This window comes from Gopherus flavomarginatus, chromosome 5, assembly GCF_025201925.1.
Source record: "Gopherus flavomarginatus isolate rGopFla2 chromosome 5, rGopFla2.mat.asm, whole genome shotgun sequence".
NCBI classification, from domain to species: domain Eukaryota; kingdom Metazoa; phylum Chordata; order Testudines; family Testudinidae; genus Gopherus; species Gopherus flavomarginatus.
Genome location: NC_066621.1, coordinates 55816571 through 55829037, shown reverse-complemented (window position 1 = coordinate 55829037; position 12467 = coordinate 55816571). Strand labels below are relative to the sequence as shown.

The 12467-nt window shown below is 41.7% G+C and overlaps 1 protein-coding gene across 17 annotated transcripts in view; it reads right to left on the bottom strand.

Moving 5' to 3' along the window:
• SOX6 (SRY-box transcription factor 6) overlaps positions 1-12467 on the bottom strand; it is a 458734-nt gene that overhangs the window by 347286 nt on the left and 98981 nt on the right. The gene's annotated exons all lie outside the window — the stretch shown is intronic.

Here is a 12467-nt window from a genome sequence, read left to right as displayed (position 1 = left end):
TAACAAAGACCCCTTCATTCACCTGCTAGAGAAGTTACGGTATTTCCAATCCCCCCAAAAAAACAAATACTCATATCTTGCCTCCTCCATTTCCCATATTGCTCCCTTCTTCTATGGAACAAAAGGAACATTTTTCACACCAGGGCCGCCAGGGGTGTGGGGGGCGGCGGGGGGGGGGGGAAGTGGGGCAATATGCCCCAGGTCCTGCAGGGGCCCTGTCATAAACAGATAGCTAAGGGTTAATGTCTCTTTCACCTGAAGCACCTGACCAGAGGACCAATCAGGAAACCGGATTTTTTCAACTTTGGGTGGAGGGAATTGTGTGTCTGAGGTCTTTGTCTGTCTGCCTGCTTTCTCTGAGCTTTGGAGAAGTTTCTACTTTCTAGTCTTCTGTTTCTAAGTGTAAGGACAAAGAGATCAGATAGTAAGTTATATGGTTTCTTTTCTTTGGTATTTGCATGAATATAAGTGCTGGAGTGCTTTGATTTGTATTCTTTTTGAATAAGGCTGTTTATTCAATATTCTTTTAAGCAATTAACCCTGTATTGTATCATCTTAATACAGAGAGCACATTTGTATGTATTTTTCTTTCTTTTTATATAAAGCTTTCTTTTAAGACCTGTTGAAGTTTTTCTTTACTTCAGGGAAATTGAGTCTGTACTCACCAGGGAATTGGTGGGAGGGAGAAATCAAGGGGAGATCTGTGTGTTGGATTGCTAGCCTGATTTTGCATTCCCTCTGGGGGAATAGGAAAGTACTTTTTGTTTCCAGGATTGGGAACAGAGAGGGGGGAGTCTCTCTGTGTAGTTTCACAGAGCTTGTGTCTGTGTATCTCTCCAGGAGCACCTGGAAGGGGGAAGGGAAAAGGATTATTTCCCTTTGTTGTGAGACTCAAGGGATTTGGGTCTTGGGGTCCCCAGGGAAGGTTTTTCAGGGGGACCAGAGTGCCCCAAAACACTCTAATTTTTTGGGTGGTGGCAGCAGGTACCAGGTCCAAGCTGGTAACTAAGCTTGGAGGTTTTCATACTAACCCCCATATTTTGGACGCTAAGGTCCAAATCTGGGACTAAGGTTATGATATGGTGTGCAGCTGGTGGGATATAGACAGAATCCAGAAGCCAGTAGGAATATTATATTTTTCTCTTCTCTGCTAAGGGCTTTTTAGCAGAGAGAAACAGTTGGTTTTAAAAGGGAACCAGAGAGAATTTTTTTTTCTGCTCTCTCTGGCAGTTTGTGGCTTGCATGTTAAGCGAGAAGCCATTACCAAACTGTTGAGGGTCTTTTGTCATGCAATAGCCCTCCCATTAGGAGGCAAGTACCAGCACTTATATGCATGCAAATAAAGTGGTTTTTCTGGTTTCCTTTCATTGAACATTAGCTAGAGAGAGAAAAGGAAAAAAGCACTGTTGCTAGGCAGACTTCAGGAGGCAACAGAACCTGCAGTTCAGAAGATAAACACCGGAGGGCACCCCAACACAAGAAAACAGGAATCATGACTTCTAAGGCAAAAATTGAGGCCGAAGAACAAATCAAAGAAGCTGAACACAGGCGACAACTGGAAATAAAACAAAAAGAGATGGAGATGAAAGAAAAGGAAGAAAGCATGAAACTGGCAGCCTTCCAAAGAGAACAGACAGCCCAAGAGGCAGCACACAAAAGAAAACTAGAAGAAGAAGAGGTAGCCTACCGAAGGAAACAAGCAGAAGAAGAGTTGGCCCACAGAAGGAAGCAAGAAGAAGAGGAGGCGGCCCACCACCGAGAAATGGAAAAACAACAAAAAGAAATGGAAAAACAACAAAAAGAGAATGAAGAGAAGGAAAAACAGAGAAAACATGAACTGGACTTGGCAAAAGCTGGGCTGCATGTGCCAGCCAACCCTAACAACCCGGCGCCAATTATTGCTCCACAGCACAGGAAATTTCCCACCTACAAGGCAGGTGATGACACCGAGGCCTTCTTGGAAAATTTTGAAAGAGCCTGTCTTGGGTACAACATCCCCGAAGACCAGTACATGGTAGAATTGAGGTCACAGCTCAGTGGACCTTTAGCAGAGGTGGCAGCTGAAATGCCTAAGCTGCAAATGAATGACTATAAACTTTTTCAAACCAAGGCCAGATACCGAATGGGGATAACCCCAGATCATGCCCGTCGGCGCTTCAGAACCCAAAAGTGGAAACCAGAGGTGTCATTTCCCAAACACGCCTACTACATTGCAAAAAACTATGAGGCCTGGATAACAGGAAACAACATTCAAACCTTGGAAGAACTGAACCTCCTCATACAAATGGAGCAGTTCTTGGATGGTGTTCCTGAAGACATCACACGGTACATACAAGATGGAAATCCCAAAGATATCGCTGAGGCGGGGGAGATTGGAGCCAAATGGATGGAACTGACAGAAAGCAAGAAAGCTACTGTCAAGGGGAACGATTACCCCAGGGGGCACACAGACCATAAACCCTACAACCGAGGACAGCCAAAGACCCCACATACAACCCAAGTCAAGCCACAGACGCCCTACTCTTCCACCTCACCAGTCTCCAGTAACTCACCTCGGCCCAGTGACCCATCAGATGGAAGATGCTTTAAGTGTAATGAACTGGGACATATCAAGGCCAACTGTCCCAAGAACACCATGCGAGTGCAATTCATTACACCACCATCACACCAAAGATCCCCAGGCCCGGATGCCTCTCAAATACCCTTGGAGCGAAGGGAAAATTTGAGAGTGGGCGGAAAGAAGGTTACTGCGTGGAGAGACACGGGGGCACAAGTGTCAGCTATCCACTGATCCTTCGTTGACCCCAAATTCATCAACCCAAAGGCCAAAGTTACAATTTACCCCTTCATGTCACAAGCTGTAGACTTGCCTACAGCTCAACTGCCTGTCCAGTACAAAGGCTGGTCAGGAATGTGGACTTTTGCAGTCTATGACAATTATCCTATCCCCATGCTACTGGGGGAAGACTTGGCCAACCAGGTGAGGCGGGCCAAGAGAGTGGGAATGGTTACACGTAGCCAAACCAGGCAAGCTTCCAGACCCATTCCTGTTCCTGAACATGATAGGCCCCCATGAGAATATAGTATTCTTTAGTATTGCAACTTTATTTTATGGAAGGGGCCCCTGAAATTGCTTTGCCCCAGGCCCCCTGAATCCTCTGGGCGGCCCTGTTTCACACAGATGTGGTAGTATTACTGTCTTTTCTATTATCTTCCTGTCACTTGAATTTATTGCTCATGTCAGATTGACAGCCTTAGAATCTGAAAAGCCTCCATTTATCCACAGAACAGGCATTGCAAAGCTTCTTCACATTACTTCAAACCATTCTGTTTCAATCCTGACCCAAAAAGGCCACTTCCAGGAGTGTGAAGGTAGGTCAGTCTCCACGCCCATTCAGTGTTTTTTATTTTATTACTAGTGATTATTGCTAGACTGTCAAAAAGTAGTCCACTATTGTTATAAAATGGAAAATGTTAAAAAAGCTCTACTTAAAGCAAAATAAAATTTCATAATTTTGGTGATGGACTCTCCACAAGCTACCCCTGCTCCATTCTTGCTGAGCCTAATCACAAAGCCAAAAGCTGATTGGCACAATTCCCATAAAACTCAGACTTTTAACACCCATGACTAACAAAGAGCAAGTAATTGAAATTCCCCATTTGCCCCACATGCAGTATGTGCTGATCTAGGAAATGGTCTTCCTGCAGTTCAGAGATAGCATGTGCTGGGTAAGCAAAGATGAGAATCTGTATCTACCAGTTCTATGTCTAAATGCAGAGGGCAGACAAACATGTGACTGAGCAACACCATGACACCCTTACAGATATGAGTCCAGAGCAGCCAAGGGATTAATGCTACCTGGGTGCTGAAGGATTCACAGCTAAGAATACCAAATGGCTTTCTATTTTTAAATTCTGATTCAAGGGCCCACAGATCTTCAGGAAATATGGTGAAGCAAAAATAAATGAATATAGAAAATTCCTCCAGTCATGACCTCCATTTCACTGCAAATAGACCCCTGCATTCGTGGGCCAGGCCTAGAAGGTATTGGAAAACCCGCAAGGGATGACAGAAGGTACTAAATTGAATGAGGAGTAATCTGGCTGGTCCTGGTCACGGTATTTAAAAAGGAAGTGTACAGAACAGCATCTGAGGCACAAGGAGATCAGACCCCCTCAGAGAGCAAGCTATAGCTCCCATCATTGTGCCTGCAGCAGTCACACCCAAACAGGCCTCAGAAACAGGAAAGCCAAACTGCAGCACAGGAGCAAAAGGAGGTAAAAGGAGATTGTGAATCCCTCTGAATATATGTTGAGAATGCCTTTTCCGTCCAGTGGGGGGAAAAGCGGCACCCTCATGGGAGTGAAAGAAGGTTCTCTCTGCATCAGAGGGCAGACTCATTTTCTCATGCATGGTGCTGCTCCCTTTGAAGTGCTACCACCATTGTGGCAACGGGTCTCCTTTGGTAAGCGTTGTCCCTTCAGCCAGTTAGTGCTGCCCCAGTCATCACCATCAACATCCACATATGTTTCCTTGCCTTTATCATCTCCTTGTACATAAGAAAATGTAGTTCACTGGGCCACATGCTGTATTCAGTCTTGATTGCACAAAAGTACACCTGATTCACATGCCTATTCCTTTCTTGATGAATCTATGCCCCATTTCCACTCTCCTTTTCAGACACAGGTCATCATGATGGATATTCTGTCACTGGCATTTTTCACAGATTTTGCTAGCCTTTTGGGAACTCACTTCCTTCTTATATTCCACCGGTCCATTGGGAGCAGCTAGCCCCTCAAGTGAAAATCTCAGCTCCAAACCTCATTCTTAAAATTAAAAATACATACTGCAATTGGGGCCTGCTTGAATCAGGCAGGGGATGTTAAGCAAAGAAACAGAGGGTATGTCTACACTACGGGATTATTCTGATTTTACATAAACCAGTTTTGTAAAACAGATTGTATAAAGTCGAGTGCACGCGGCCACAGTAAGCACATTAATTCAGCGGTGTGCATCCATGTACCAAGGCTAGCGTCGATTTCCAGAGTGTTGCACTGTGGGTAGCTATCCCTTAGCTATCCCATAGTTCCCACAGTCTCCCCTGCCCATTGGAATTCTGGGTTGGGATCCCAATGCAAAAACAGTGTCGGGGATGATTCTGGGTAAATGTCGTCACTCAATCCTTCCTCCATGAAAGCAACAGCAGACAATCATTTCGCACCCTTTTTCCCTGGATTGCCCCAGCTGACGCCATAGCATGGCAACCATGGAGCCTGTTTTGCCTTTTGTCACTGTCACTGTATGTGTACTAGATGCTGCTGACAGACACGGTACTGCAGTGCTACACAGCAGCATTCATTTGCCTTTGCAAGGTAGCAGACAGTTACCTATTGCACCGTCTGCCATGACATTGTAAATTGGCGATGAGATGACAGTTATCAGTCGTTCTGAACCATCTGCTGCTGTCATGGGTGCTCCCAGCTGGCCTCGCTGAGATCGGTCGGAGGCGCATGGACAAAAATGGGAATGACTCCCCGGAAATTCAAAAGTTCGCGGGGCTTTTCTTGTCTACCTGGCCAGTGCATCCGAGTTCAGATTGCTTTCCAGCGCGGTCACAATGGTGCACGGTGGGATACCGCCCGGAGGCCAATACCGTCGATTTGCGGCCACACTAACCCTAATCCGACATGGCAATACCGATTTCAGCGCTACTCCTCTCGTCGGGGAGGAGTACAGAAACTGGTTTAAAGAGCCCTTTATATCGATATAAAGGGCCTCATTGTGTGGACGGGGGCAGGGTTAAATCAGTTTAACGCTGCTAAATTCAGTTTAAACACATAGTGTAGACCAGGCCAGAGAAACTTTATGATAACGTCTAACTCACTTGCAGCCCTCATGAAATACTCACCTTTTGTATGAATATGTCAGATGTCCACATAACAGTGTAGTACACATTTCCCTTCGTGGAAGAGATATCTAACATTTTCCTCACAATGTACCGAGATTTAATGCAAAAAACCCCAAGGTACATGGTCACTGCTGGAAGGCAAGATACTGAGGTAAATGGACCATTCGTCTGACTCAGTATGGCCATTCTTATGTTATGTACTTATTCTGATCCTGCCCCTTCTCTCTCCACCCCTGGCTACTTCCCTCTCGCAGCATGCACTCAGGTTTCAATCCTTAATACTATCATCTTGTCCTCCTAGATCTTATCCTGGTGTGATCTTATCCATCTTCACAGCCTCAATTACAATCCCTGTAACTCCCTTACTGCAGCTCACCTATAGTGTCGCATTCAACAACTATTTCCCCACTTCACCCCATATTCAGGCTGTCAAGCAAATTCTTCCAACACTTCTTAAGCAATATCTCTGAAAACTATACTTTCTTCTCCATCCTTACTGCTAAAACCAGGGCTCATGTCTTGGTCATTTCCTGAATTAACTATTGCAACCACCTCCTATTCTGCTCCCCCTGACTCCATTCTGATCTATCCAAAATGTTACAGTGGAAATTACCTTACCTGAAACCCTTCACTGGTTTCCCTTAGCCTTATACATCTGCTTCAGAAGCTTCTGGACCTTGCCTTTAAACCTCTGCACAATTCTATTCCTAACTCTGATTTCTTAGTTTCCCCTCAGTTCTAGGTTCTTCCTACTATCCTGCTTGCTTCTTTCACTCCAGTCATGCTGCCCTCCTACCAACTCCTTTATAGATTTTCTCCTGGTCTCACCTTTGTCTTTTATTCAGCTTTGTCCCTGCTGTTCTTCACGCTCTTGGAACATTATCTTTCTTGTGAGCCAAAAAAACTCCCTGTCTTCATTCAAATTTATCATTAAAACACTTCAAGGATGATTCTCCATCATCTTGCACCATGTGCAGTCATTTATACCTGTGCAAACCTGCCTCCTTTTGAGAGTCTCCTGGACAATTGGTGAATTTATGTCATCATCTGTTTTGCTTAGACTGTAACCTTCTTGGTGCAAGGATTGTGTTTTTGTGAATTATACAGTGTCAGGTATAACAGTGGGGCTAAGAAATAGCAACAACTAAGAAGGGCAGGGAGCACTTAGATCATCGTTATAAAGTGTCCTGCAGATGAAAAGAGCTACATAACTGTGTTGTATTAAGTATTTCCTCATGTAAAGAGATTAGTACTAGTAACTAATACATTGACTTACTTTAAGTTGGAAAAATACACACGCTTCTTCACAAAAAGTTACATTCATATTTATTTGAATTTTTAAAAAAAACAACTGACAGTAATGATGTTTTTATCACTTTTTCAAGCCACTGAGCACATACTTACAAATACATGAGGGCCTTATGGGTGGATATTTTACGTGTTAACAATGCATGGTGGCTTTTGCCACATCCTGTTTCTTGGTATAGTCCAAGTTCCTTTTATATCTTCACCTATCTGGATTTCAAAAAAGCATTTAACATAGATAATACCCCTATATATATATATATCAAAGATGGGACTCAGGAAGAAGTTTACTTGGCAATCGGCACAAAATGAACACACTGAAACTCTCCAAATGCAGTTTTCTAAAAGTCACCAGTGCAAAGAAATCATTAGTTTCAGTGCCTACACTGACTAATTCACCTTCTTCCACTTTGCCAAAGTTTATCCATGCCAAAGGTACCCAAGTATTTTAAAATTACAGTGTACTGATTCTTTCTTCAGTACATTTGAATATGCTACAAATATAAGGGTCAATTTATCTTCAGAACTGAGACCTGCATCTGTAGCATCTGCATCTGGGTAGCAAAGCCCTTTTAGAGCAAGTTGGTCCAAATAATTTCTCCACTGTAATTTCAGTTGAAACTGTTAATGATATATTGTAATTAAGTTAACATTCAAGACCTTATAGCACCTCTCTCCAAACTGCAAATATATGCCTACATACAACTGGTAGTGGTCAGGTATCCGAGCACCCTTTTTTATTTTGTACATTACAGCTACCCATCATACACTTTGAATCCATATTCTGCAACATAGGCACAAAAGCACTAGAGAAAACAGGAAACATTGTGCTAACATGTCTATAGTATTGATGAATAAAAACCATAACCCCCAGGCTAAGCTGCCAAATAAGTAGTGAATTAATTTCTGTAAAGTACTCCAATATTACAAAGGTGTGTTGAAAGGTGTCGGCTCATGTTTCAAATTAAACGCACTGCTGGTCAGCATTAGCACCTCAGCTTTGAACAGCAGCCATTTGCCTATAACACTTCAGGGGCTGGGAAAAACGGATTTGCCGTTCACACTGGAATAATTAGAACATGTCAGGAAGAATTAATTTCCTCATTTTTCAAAAGGATACACAGAAATTACCATGTTATTATATGACAGGGTCCCTTGGAGAATTGTATTAAATTTAATTTCTAGCGCAGCCCACACAACAAATTAAAGTCATAAATAAGATGGAAAGAAGCGGGACGCAGAGCATATGTTTATGGCAATGAGTGAAGCCAAGGGACCAGAAACAACTATCTTCATTTCATTTTATTTAAATCAGCCAGACACTGTATCTGAATGACAGCACTTGTTAATGGGGCTGAGATTATAGGCTCCTTAATTTTAGAAAACAGAAGCAGTCACTCAGTCACTATTTGAAATGGTATATTTTCTACAATGCAGATACTAGTTTAAATTTGCTTCCTTTTCAGCAGTTTTGAAGCCCTGCAGCAACGCAGCAACTTCAACAAGAGATGATGCATTTGTTTTTTTTTTAAATACTTTGTTTGTTTGATTTTATTTTATTTTATTTTATTGTATAAGGGCAGGGGAAAGATACACTAAAAAGAAATAGTGAACTAGCAAAAATGGTTGAAAAAGGAGAAAACTAGATCTCTGAATAGCTAGGGTACTATTAATCTGCACACCAGGCCATTCAGACCTAAATAAACTAATTCTGGATGACAAGATCATTCATTTCTCTTACTAAATGAGGAATATCTTGTTTCTTTCATTTATGAATATTGTTGGCACTAGACAGAGTATTTAACTGAGACTGTCTAAAATCACTACATTTGCTGCCTAGAACCAATCCCCTGTATTTTGATCTCAAAGAAAAAAAAATAACTATTTTAGCCTGCAAAAAACCTCAGTCACCCCTAGTCTTCAGAGTGATATCCAAACCTCCACAGTGTTAGTACTTACAAGTCTCTCCTCCAACCCAGGCAGCCATGTGTAGCCTTTCCTCTGACCTCAGACACTCACAAAGGGATTGGTACTAATGGTCATGTTATACAACACTAAAGTTAACCCAAGCACACTTTAACAACATTAATAAAATTTTAATCAAGCATTATAAAATATTAACAATTAACCTGCTTCTGTTTTATTCTGTGTACACTTCAACTTTTAGGTATTGTGCAAGTTATGGACTAAAACATTAAAATATGATGAAATTATACAGAATACTCTTAGTCATCCCTAGCATGCTGTCGTGGGTAGAAAGACTTGCGGCTGAAACTGTTGCCCTCACAGAGGTATGACACCTCTGAAATAGTGTTTGACCACTTCAAATTCCAGAGTGGAGGCTAGCACAATTACTGATAATCTATACAGTAGAATTGCCTCTATCACAGCATTGTATGAAATCTCTTTCATTTAACCATTAGAAGCTTTTTAAGACACTCTCACTCTATTACCTTTTGGAATAAATGATGCTTCCCGTGGAGCAAACAGAACTGAATTGTATGATAATCAAGCGTAGGAAAAATGAACAGAAACTTTCAAAAATGTAAAAATAATTGGCATAAAAAATGTCATAAAATATATTACTTGACAAGAGTTTAACTTTTTCTCATTGATAGGTATACAGTGTGTTTTTCATATATATTCACTGTGACACTGAAAGAATCTGGAAAAGTCCTTAAACTATCATATTAACTAGAAACTGGCATTAGCAATTGCTAATATGAAGAAAAGAGAGAGTTTGTACATTTTAAGAAATAGCTGTCATGGATCTGAGCACTCCCATGGGTGCAACAAACTTTAAATAATTCGTGAATCAATTAACTGGCAACTCTCTACATAACACAGATTTCACACTCCCAGGTCACTGCATTATCAGCCTGATATGAATCATAACATTTTGGAGAAAAGTTCATAATTGAAATCATTAATTAATTTAACAGGACTTTTAGTTATGCATAACATTACACAGCTGTAAAGGAGCAGAGATTAATTAGTTGTTTCTCTGACAATTTTCTCTACTCGGTGAAAAACTTTTCAACTTAAGAGACACATCACAGTAGATATAATTCTATGGCAGCCTCTTAAGCAAATTTAAACTCACTATTATTAGCTGTGTTCAGAGATAGGAAATATACAGAAGATGCAGTAAGAAGAAACAACTCTTGCAGTACAGCTCCTCAAAATTATAAATGGGTCTCTACTCTTAACAAACTTAACAAAAAATTAAAATCTTTTAAAGCAAGCACAAATGAGTTTAAAAGTACAGCTAGCATAACCAACACTAACATAAAGATGAACTTATCCAGTTTATTCTAACATAGCAAATAAGGGATATGTACAATAGCTACTGTGGCTATATGAGACACACCTGTGATTAGGAAAAAAATATTTTCAAGATATACGGAAAGGAAGGAAGCCTTTGGTTAAGACACTCTCCTGAGACTCAGGAGATCAATTCCCATCTCTGCACCTGAATTCCTGTGTGACCTCAGGCCAGTCTCACAGAAGAGCCACAAGAATGAAGATTTAGAAAACAGGCCTTTATAGCAGTGGTGGGCAACCTGCAGCCCATGGGCTGCATGTGGCCCATAAGGGTAATCTGATTATGGACAATGAGATATTTTGCTGACATTGAGCATCCGGAGGCATGCTCCCAGTGGGCAGGGTTTGCCGTTCCCGGCCAATGGGAGCTGTGGGAAACGGCAACCAGCACGTCCCTGCAGTTACCCACCACTGCCTTATAGTGCAATACTCACAGGTCTCAATCTGTTTAGCTTAACAAAATGCAGGTTATGGGGTAATTTAATCACAGACTATAGAATGGGGTAGGCAACCTATGGCATGCGTGCTGAAGGCGGCACGTGAGCTGATTTTCAGTGGCACTCACACTGCCTGGGTCCCGGACTGGGTCCGGGTGGGAGGGGGCTCTGCATTTTAAATTTTAAATTAAGCTTCTTAAACATTTTAAAAACCTTATTTACTTTACATACAACAATAGTTTAGTTTTATATTATAGACTTACAGAAAGAGACCTTCTAAAAACGTTAAAATGTGTTACTGGCACACGAAACCTTAAATTAGAGTGAATAAATGAAGACTCGGCACACCACTTCTGAAGCTAGACAAATTCAGACTAGAAATAAGGCACAAATTTTAAGCTGTTAAGCGCTGGATCCATTATTAAGCACTGAAACAACTTACCAAGTCTTGTGGTGGATTCTCCATCACTGGAAATTTTTAAATCAATATTGGATGTCTTTATATAAGGTATGCTCTAGTTCAACCATAGCAATTGGACTTGAAGCAAGATTTACTTGAGGAAAATCCTATAACCTGTATTATGCAGGTGGTCAGACCTGGTGATAACAGTGGTCCCTTCTGTCCTTAAATTCTATGAATCTATGAAACTTAGGGTAGGATATTCAAACATGCTCGTGCTTGTGGCATTTAACTATTTAGATCAATAGAAATAGATGTAAGACAATGCTGAGCACTTTTGAAAACACCACGTTAATCTCGCTATGCCTCAGTTTTCAACAGAATGGAGATTATTCTACTTCCTTTCCTCCACTCTTTAGGGTACGTCAGGGGTAGGCAACCTATGGCACGTGTGCCAAAGGCAGCACGCAAGCTGATTTTCAGAGGCAGTCTCACTGTCCGGGTCCTGCCCACCGGTCCGGGGGGGCTTTGCATTTTAATTTAATTTTAAATGAAGCTTTTTAAACATTTAAAAAATCTTGTTTACTTTATTACACAACAATAATTCAGTTATATAGTATAGACATATAGAAATAGACCTTCTAAAAACATTTAAATTTATTACTGGCACGCGAAACCTTAAATTAGAGTGAATAAATGAAGACTCAGCACACCACTTCTGAAAGGCTGCCAACCCCTGGGGTACATCTACACTACCCGCCAGACCAGCGGGCAGTGATCGATCCAGCAGGGGTCAATTTATCACGTCTAGTCTAGATGCAATAAATTAATCCCTGAGCATTCCCCTGTCGATTCCTGTACTCCACTGCCACAAGAAGCAGAGGCGGAGTCGATGGGGGGCAGCAGTCACTCACTGCAGTGAAGACACCTTGGTGAGTAGGTCTAAGTACGTCGACTTCAGCTACGTTATTCACATAGCTGAAGTTGCATAACTTAGATCGATCCCCTTGCAATGTAGACCAGGCCTAAGTCTGTCTTGTCAGTTAAGACTGTAAGATCACCAGGGAATGGACTGTCCCTCACTTCATGTTT